Raw genomic sequence first — 6,326 nt, 5'->3', positions numbered from 1 at the left:
ACTCATCCTTACTCTGGGCCAAAGACTATGACATCTCATTTAACTTTCATAACCACTTTGAAACATTAACTCTCAAAGGTTTAAATGGCATCTAACCATTAAAATGCTAAAATCAAAACTCGTCAACAGCCACTCTTTTGATGTTCCTTATCTAAGTGATTGGTACCATCGTGGATCCAGCTGATCAAACTAGAAAGCTTAGAGGTAGCCTTAACACCCCCTTTTCAAGCTTTATAGCCAATATACATTAAATACATATGATTGTATTTTCTTAATCTCTCCCAAAATTGTCTAAGTCTCTCTAACTTTAACAGTATCACCTTAGACCATCATCTTTCACGTGGTCTATTGAAGAATTGTTTTAGTTTTCTATGCTCTATAACAAATTACCACAAAATCAGGACCTTAAAATAATATGTGTTTATTAAAGTTTCTGTAGATCAGAAGTTTGACAGGGTCCTCTGTTCAGTGTCTCACAAGGTTTAAATCAAGCCATTGGTCAGGCTGTACTCTCAGCTGAAGCTCAGGATCTGATTCCAACCTTATTCAGGTTGCTGGCAGAATTCAATTCCTTATGACTATTAGAAGGAGGACTCTGTGATCTCCTCAGCTGTTGGTCTGGGAGTGCTCTTAGTCCCTAGAGCATCAGCATCCAACCTTTTTGGCACCAGTGGCCGGTTTAGTGGGAGACAATTTTTCCACAGACGGGGAATGGGAGTATGGAGCTAAGGCAGAAAAGTGAGCAATGTAAGCAAATCCCACTCCCAGGTAAGCTGCCATATATCTCCAAAGGCAGTTCACAATGTGGATGTTTATTTCTTCTAAGCCAGCAGAATAATGTTTTCTGCTTTTAATCTCTTCTCTCAGGAAAAGACTGAACCCTTTTTAAGGGGCTTTTTCAAAGGCCTCACTGGATTAGGTAAGGTCCAGGATAATCTCTCCTTTACTGATTTCAGAGTCAACTGATGAGAGACCTTTGTTACGTTTGCAAAATCCCTTTACCTTTGCCATATAATATAGCCCAGTCACGGGAGTTAAATCCCATTGCATTCATAAATTTTACCTGTATTCAAGGGAGTGAGGACTTTGGGGCCTATTTTAGAATTCTACATGCCACAATTGCCAAGTGTTGTAGTACCCAACTGAATTCTGACTGATTGCCATTCCATTTTTTATTGCTGAAAGAATCCTCCCAAACATAACTTTCATCATTTTGTTCCCTAAATTAAATTATTTTGCTTCCCTTTGCTGTTGATATTAAAAAAGCAAATACATTTTTTTAGGGACTATAGTAACTAGCTTGGTCTTTTGGCCAAATCCACTTCTCTAGCTATATCTTATTATCAGATTCTTTTACTCTCTACCTTACAATCAAAATCATTTTCTCTTGGTTACTTTATTTACCGTGTTCCTTCTCACCACAGGCCGTTATGCATGCCATGATGTTCCTGCCTGGACCTTTCTTCTGTTCTTTTTCATCTAGATATTCTGACTCATTCTCCAGATCTCACATCAACTATCACTTTCTCAGGCTAAAGTCTCCTTTTATAGGCACTCTTTGTACTATGTACCTTTTTCATAGCACTTTTCAAAGCTGAAACTGCCTTGTTTTTGTTTCCTCTATTAAGCTTCCTAGGAGAGGAACCAATGTGGGTTTTTACAGCTTTGTGTATCCTCTCTGTTTGAAACACTACTTTAAACAAATTCACTAAATATATTAACTGACCCACTAAATGAATAAAGTTTGAATGAATAAAATAAAAGCGACATATTTTACTTTTGGTTTTGAAAAGATACATAATATTTTCTATTTATACATGTTTATTTATAATTTATATTTTAAAGCATAATTAATGTTGTTTACTCTTCAATGGAGTACATACAAGGGTACTGTAAAAGTGATGGTATTTGGAAATTTCCATGGATCATATTTGGAGCAGTTTAGAACAAATTGCTTAATCTTTTACAGTCATGAGAGTCAAATCATTTAAAGGCACATGAAAATATGTGAAGAAGAATGTTCTAATTGTAGGTTTTTTAAAAAAGAACTATATTCTATGTACTGTGAATATTTGAGAGGCTTCTTAGTATTAATAATTGGAAATGTAAGAAAATCTAATAGAAAGGATAGCAACAAAAAGTAAAGCTACAGAAACTGACATAGACCAATACAAATCTGTTTTAATTTTAAAAAGTAATTAACCAGGTTGACTTTATTTTTGTCTGATTAACTTTTCTTTATGAAACTGCGTACACAATATCCCAAGTTAATATTAGAATATTCATTTGAATAAGAGAAGAAACGTGAAAGGGAATAAAGTCCTGCTAAATCTAATGCCTACCAAACAGAGATTTTGTTGTTGTTGCATATGACTGATTGCTTAATTCACCATATTTTGAAGGTTTTCTCAATTTTAAGTTCAGATTCTGTGTTCTAAGAGGCAAATTCAAGATTCTCCTTTGTACACAAGTATTCTGTAAGGTGACACTGAATACTTTCTGCTCTTGATGTTGTAAAACTGCCAAAGCGTTAGAAGAGGAAGCACTCTCAATGGTCACTCATATTATTTCTTATTTTAAACATATTTCACCAATTATAAGCTATTTTCATGGATGTGTTGAGTGATATGATTTCTGGGGAAGTAAATTATATTTTCGAAGTTAAAAATTACTTCCCAAAAAGGATCGTTCTTATAATACATTGTATGAAAAATTAAAATCCTATTATCCTATCATTAAGTTACACATTTAAGATTGTTATATCTTCTAGAAGAATGGATACTTTATCATTCTGTAATGTTTTTCTTTAATCTTGCTAATATTACTTGTTTTGATGTCAACATTCCATAATAAACCCAACTTGTTTTTTATTAGAATATTCATATTTTCTCTTTATTCTTTTATTTTTAAATTATCCATTTTTTTTATATTTAAAGTGGGTTTATAATATGTATACACAGGCGAGTCTTACTGTTTTATCAAATCTATTAATCTTTGCCTTTTAATTGGGGTATTTAAATCATGTATATTTAATGTAATTATTGATATGATTTGACTGAAAGCTACCATTTTGCTAGTAGTTTTTTGCTTGTCTGATATTTTTTGTTCCCCTTTTTTCTCTATCTTTTACTTTTGGGTTACTTGAGCATTTTTAAATGACCCTTGATTGATTTATTACTACCTTCAAAAATTTTTTGAGTAGTTCCTTGAGGGAATAAATGTACATCTTTAACTCATCAAGCTCAAACTTCAAATAATACTCTACCACTTCACATATGTATAAGAACATTACAATAGTACTCTTTAATTTTTCCCTCCCATTCTTTGCTATTATTTCTACGTGTGTTATAAAATAAGCAATATATTTACACTTTTGTTTTGCTTTAGAAATAGTTAATGCTGTTTTATATAAATTAAAAATAATAAAGTCATATTAATTCTTATTTCACAAATTATGATAATTTAACTTCTTGTTTATATCAACATTTCCCGCTGGTTTCATGCTCCTGCCTGCAGAACTTTTCTGATATTTTTGTAGTGCTAGTCTACTGGTAATGAATTTTCTCAGGGTTTGTTTTTTCTGTAAAAGTCTTTATGTAACCTTCATTTTTATTTTACATGAAGAAGTCTAGAAGCAGCATGGTTCCAGGAATGATTAAACCAGTGGCATCATTCAGCATCCAGTTTCTTCATATCTTCAGGCTCTTCCATCTTGAAAATGTTGGCTATTATCTTGCCACCTAATAATCATAGCATAACTGGATCAGCCAAATCAATCTCATACTTATCAATCTGAACATCTGAAAGTGGATATCTTTTGTTCCTTTCCCAGAACATCAAGAGAAAATTTTTTTCTCCATTACACATTGGCTTGGATTAATACACAGGACTAACCTAACAAACATGGCCACCATAACAAAAGTGCAGTTGTGAAAGTGTTGAAATTAACTGTTGGATAGTTGTCTCTCAGAATCAGCCAAGACCTACTCTTACTTTTAATACTTCCTCTTGGTAAGACATAGGTTTTATACAATTTGTTGGTTTATTTTTTGTCTTGTAGAATGGGATTTCTAAGAGGAAACTGATCTTAAGACATATTTTCCTTCAGTCACATAAGAAAGTAAATTCTCCTCTAGATCAATGATGTACTAAGGCCCTCCCACATTTCACAGATGTTCGGGGAGTTTTTCTGACATGCTTTCCCACAGGAAGCCACGGACAAACAAGTAGAATATGTCACCTCCAAGTATTTCCTTTGTTTTCACAATCAACACTTTCCACATTAAAAAGATATTTGTGACAAAAGGAAATGGATACAATTTCAATACTTGGAGAGTCAACCTGAGATAAAATGAGAAGTTAATGCAAAGATATATGTAAAACTGATGTTTTTTGAAAAGTTCTCATATACTGATGCTTAGAAGTTTTTAATGAAATTAGTATTTTGTTGTCTTCTCTATAAGCTTTGGAATCAACAAATATATGTTTTATTTCCCTGAGAATATAATATCTGAAGCTTTATTTCAGAAAGAAAATGGTTAAAGTGCTTAATAACACATTTAACACATCTTTAAATATCACAGATCCATAAACAGTTGCCTGGAATTAAAAGGAAAAGACATTCTTATGATGTGCTTTTTAGTACTTAGTGTACACATCAAATATCTGCATAGCCTCTCTTTAACATTTTTTCAGAATAGGCATGTATAGTCTCCTGAGGAAGACCAGTTCAAATCTTGTTTCTTTTTTTGGTGGGGTACCAAGTTACTCTGTTTGAAGGAATGGTACAAATGAAAGAACATAAGTGGATCAATTGGTATGCGTTATAGAAAAGGTACAGATAACTCCAACATGCATATACTGCTTTGGTGACCAGGGAAGTCCCCACTTCCACCCTGTGGCTATGGAAAGCCATCCTAAGGTTTAGCTCTCTTCACTGTCTCCCAGGATGTGCTTGTCAAAGCAATACTCTGCCATGCCATTTCAGGGACCCCTGGCCTGCACAAGCTGATTATGTGGTCACCTAATTCTTTGATGAATTTCACCTGGTGATTCAGGTAGTAGTCTTAGTGAAGTCACACAAATGAGGGTAAATTTTGTCAGTGGCCAGTTTGCGCAATTCCAGTAGTGACTAATTTACATTTCTTTCCAAGTGTAACACATACTCTACAGCATTGAGCCTATTCTCCCAGTCATCACAGTCTTGTTTCTTGATATCTTGAAGAAAGATTTGGCCACCTTGTTGGTCATTTGCTCAGCATGCTCTCTCTTCTCATGAGATTGGTAAAGAGAGTATTTGGCAAAGTGCTTCAAAGCCATATCACTGCGGTCAAAGTAGTAAGGCACAGACACGTAGATGTAGGAAGCATAGAGCTCCAGGTTGATCTGGGGGTTGATGGCAGCCTCTGGGTCCTGGGGGGTAGTTGTGGTGAGCCTGGGAGGCAGACACGGTGATCACCACCAGTGGCTGAGGAGAGGTGGCTGTGCATGCTGGAGTGGTAGCCAGGGGGCCTTGGGGTGATCTGAGGGAACTGTGAGGAAGCAGCAAAAGGCTGAATCTGGATGGCTAGCTGGAATGGCGGTCAAGCAGGGGGTTCATCCAAGCATTGTTGAAGCAGGAAACTGTGGTGACTCTTGGCGAAGACTGTCCCCACTCTAAGTTTTTATGGTGAGCCATGTTTGCTTTCTATAGTTTCAAGCTATGTGCCCCTCTTTTGCCCTCTGCCCTGGGTTGCTGGAGCAGGTCTTGATGTGCTTGGGAGAGCCAATTGCGTGCCTCTCTTCTCAGCTTTGCATTTAATGATTTTGTAATGATATCAGTTATGATGGAAATATTTTTGTCACAAAAATCTGCAAACTCTACAAATCAGGGCTGTATTTCCTTCAAAGAACTAGTTTACCAGCATACCACTGCGTCTGGTATGAACATAAATTTAACTTCATCTTCCACAAAGATCACTAAAATATTCCAGAACTATTACCTCCCTCTACCCTTCCCTCATTACCCTACCATCTTTTATTTTTTAGGCTAAACATTTTATTTACTTCAGTGTTTCTTCTAAATCAGATGTTTTGTGTAATCTCATCATGTTGGTAACATTCCCATGGAAAAGCAAAACAAAACATCAATAAGTTTACTAAAATGTGGTATCCAAAACTATGACATTTTTTGGATGTTCCTGTTGCACCAGCATCATCATACTATTATTCTTATTTTTTACTTTATAAAATCAAAATCACTTCAGTTTTATAGACAGTTGTTTATATCATTAATTTGTATTAAATTTAGAGCTTTTAAAAAAGATTTTATTTATTTATTTTTAGAG

The 6,326-nt window shown here is 34.8% G+C and overlaps 1 pseudogene; it reads right to left on the bottom strand.

Moving 5' to 3' along the window:
* Nucleotides 1-4,923: 4,923 nt before the first annotated feature.
* LOC129078499 (ferritin heavy chain-like) lies at nucleotides 4,924-6,089 on the bottom strand (annotated as a pseudogene).
* Nucleotides 6,090-6,326: the final 237 nt, after the last annotated feature.

The sequence above is a fragment of the Pteronotus mesoamericanus genome, unplaced genomic scaffold (genome assembly GCF_021234165.1).
Source record: "Pteronotus mesoamericanus isolate MK-2021 breed Mesoamerican mustached bat unplaced genomic scaffold, CSHL_Meso_final contig_73, whole genome shotgun sequence".
NCBI classification, from domain to species: Eukaryota; Metazoa; Chordata; class Mammalia; order Chiroptera; family Mormoopidae; genus Pteronotus; species Pteronotus mesoamericanus.
The sequence above is the reverse complement of the archived record's forward strand: the minus strand, read 5'-3'. Positions and strand labels throughout refer to the sequence as shown.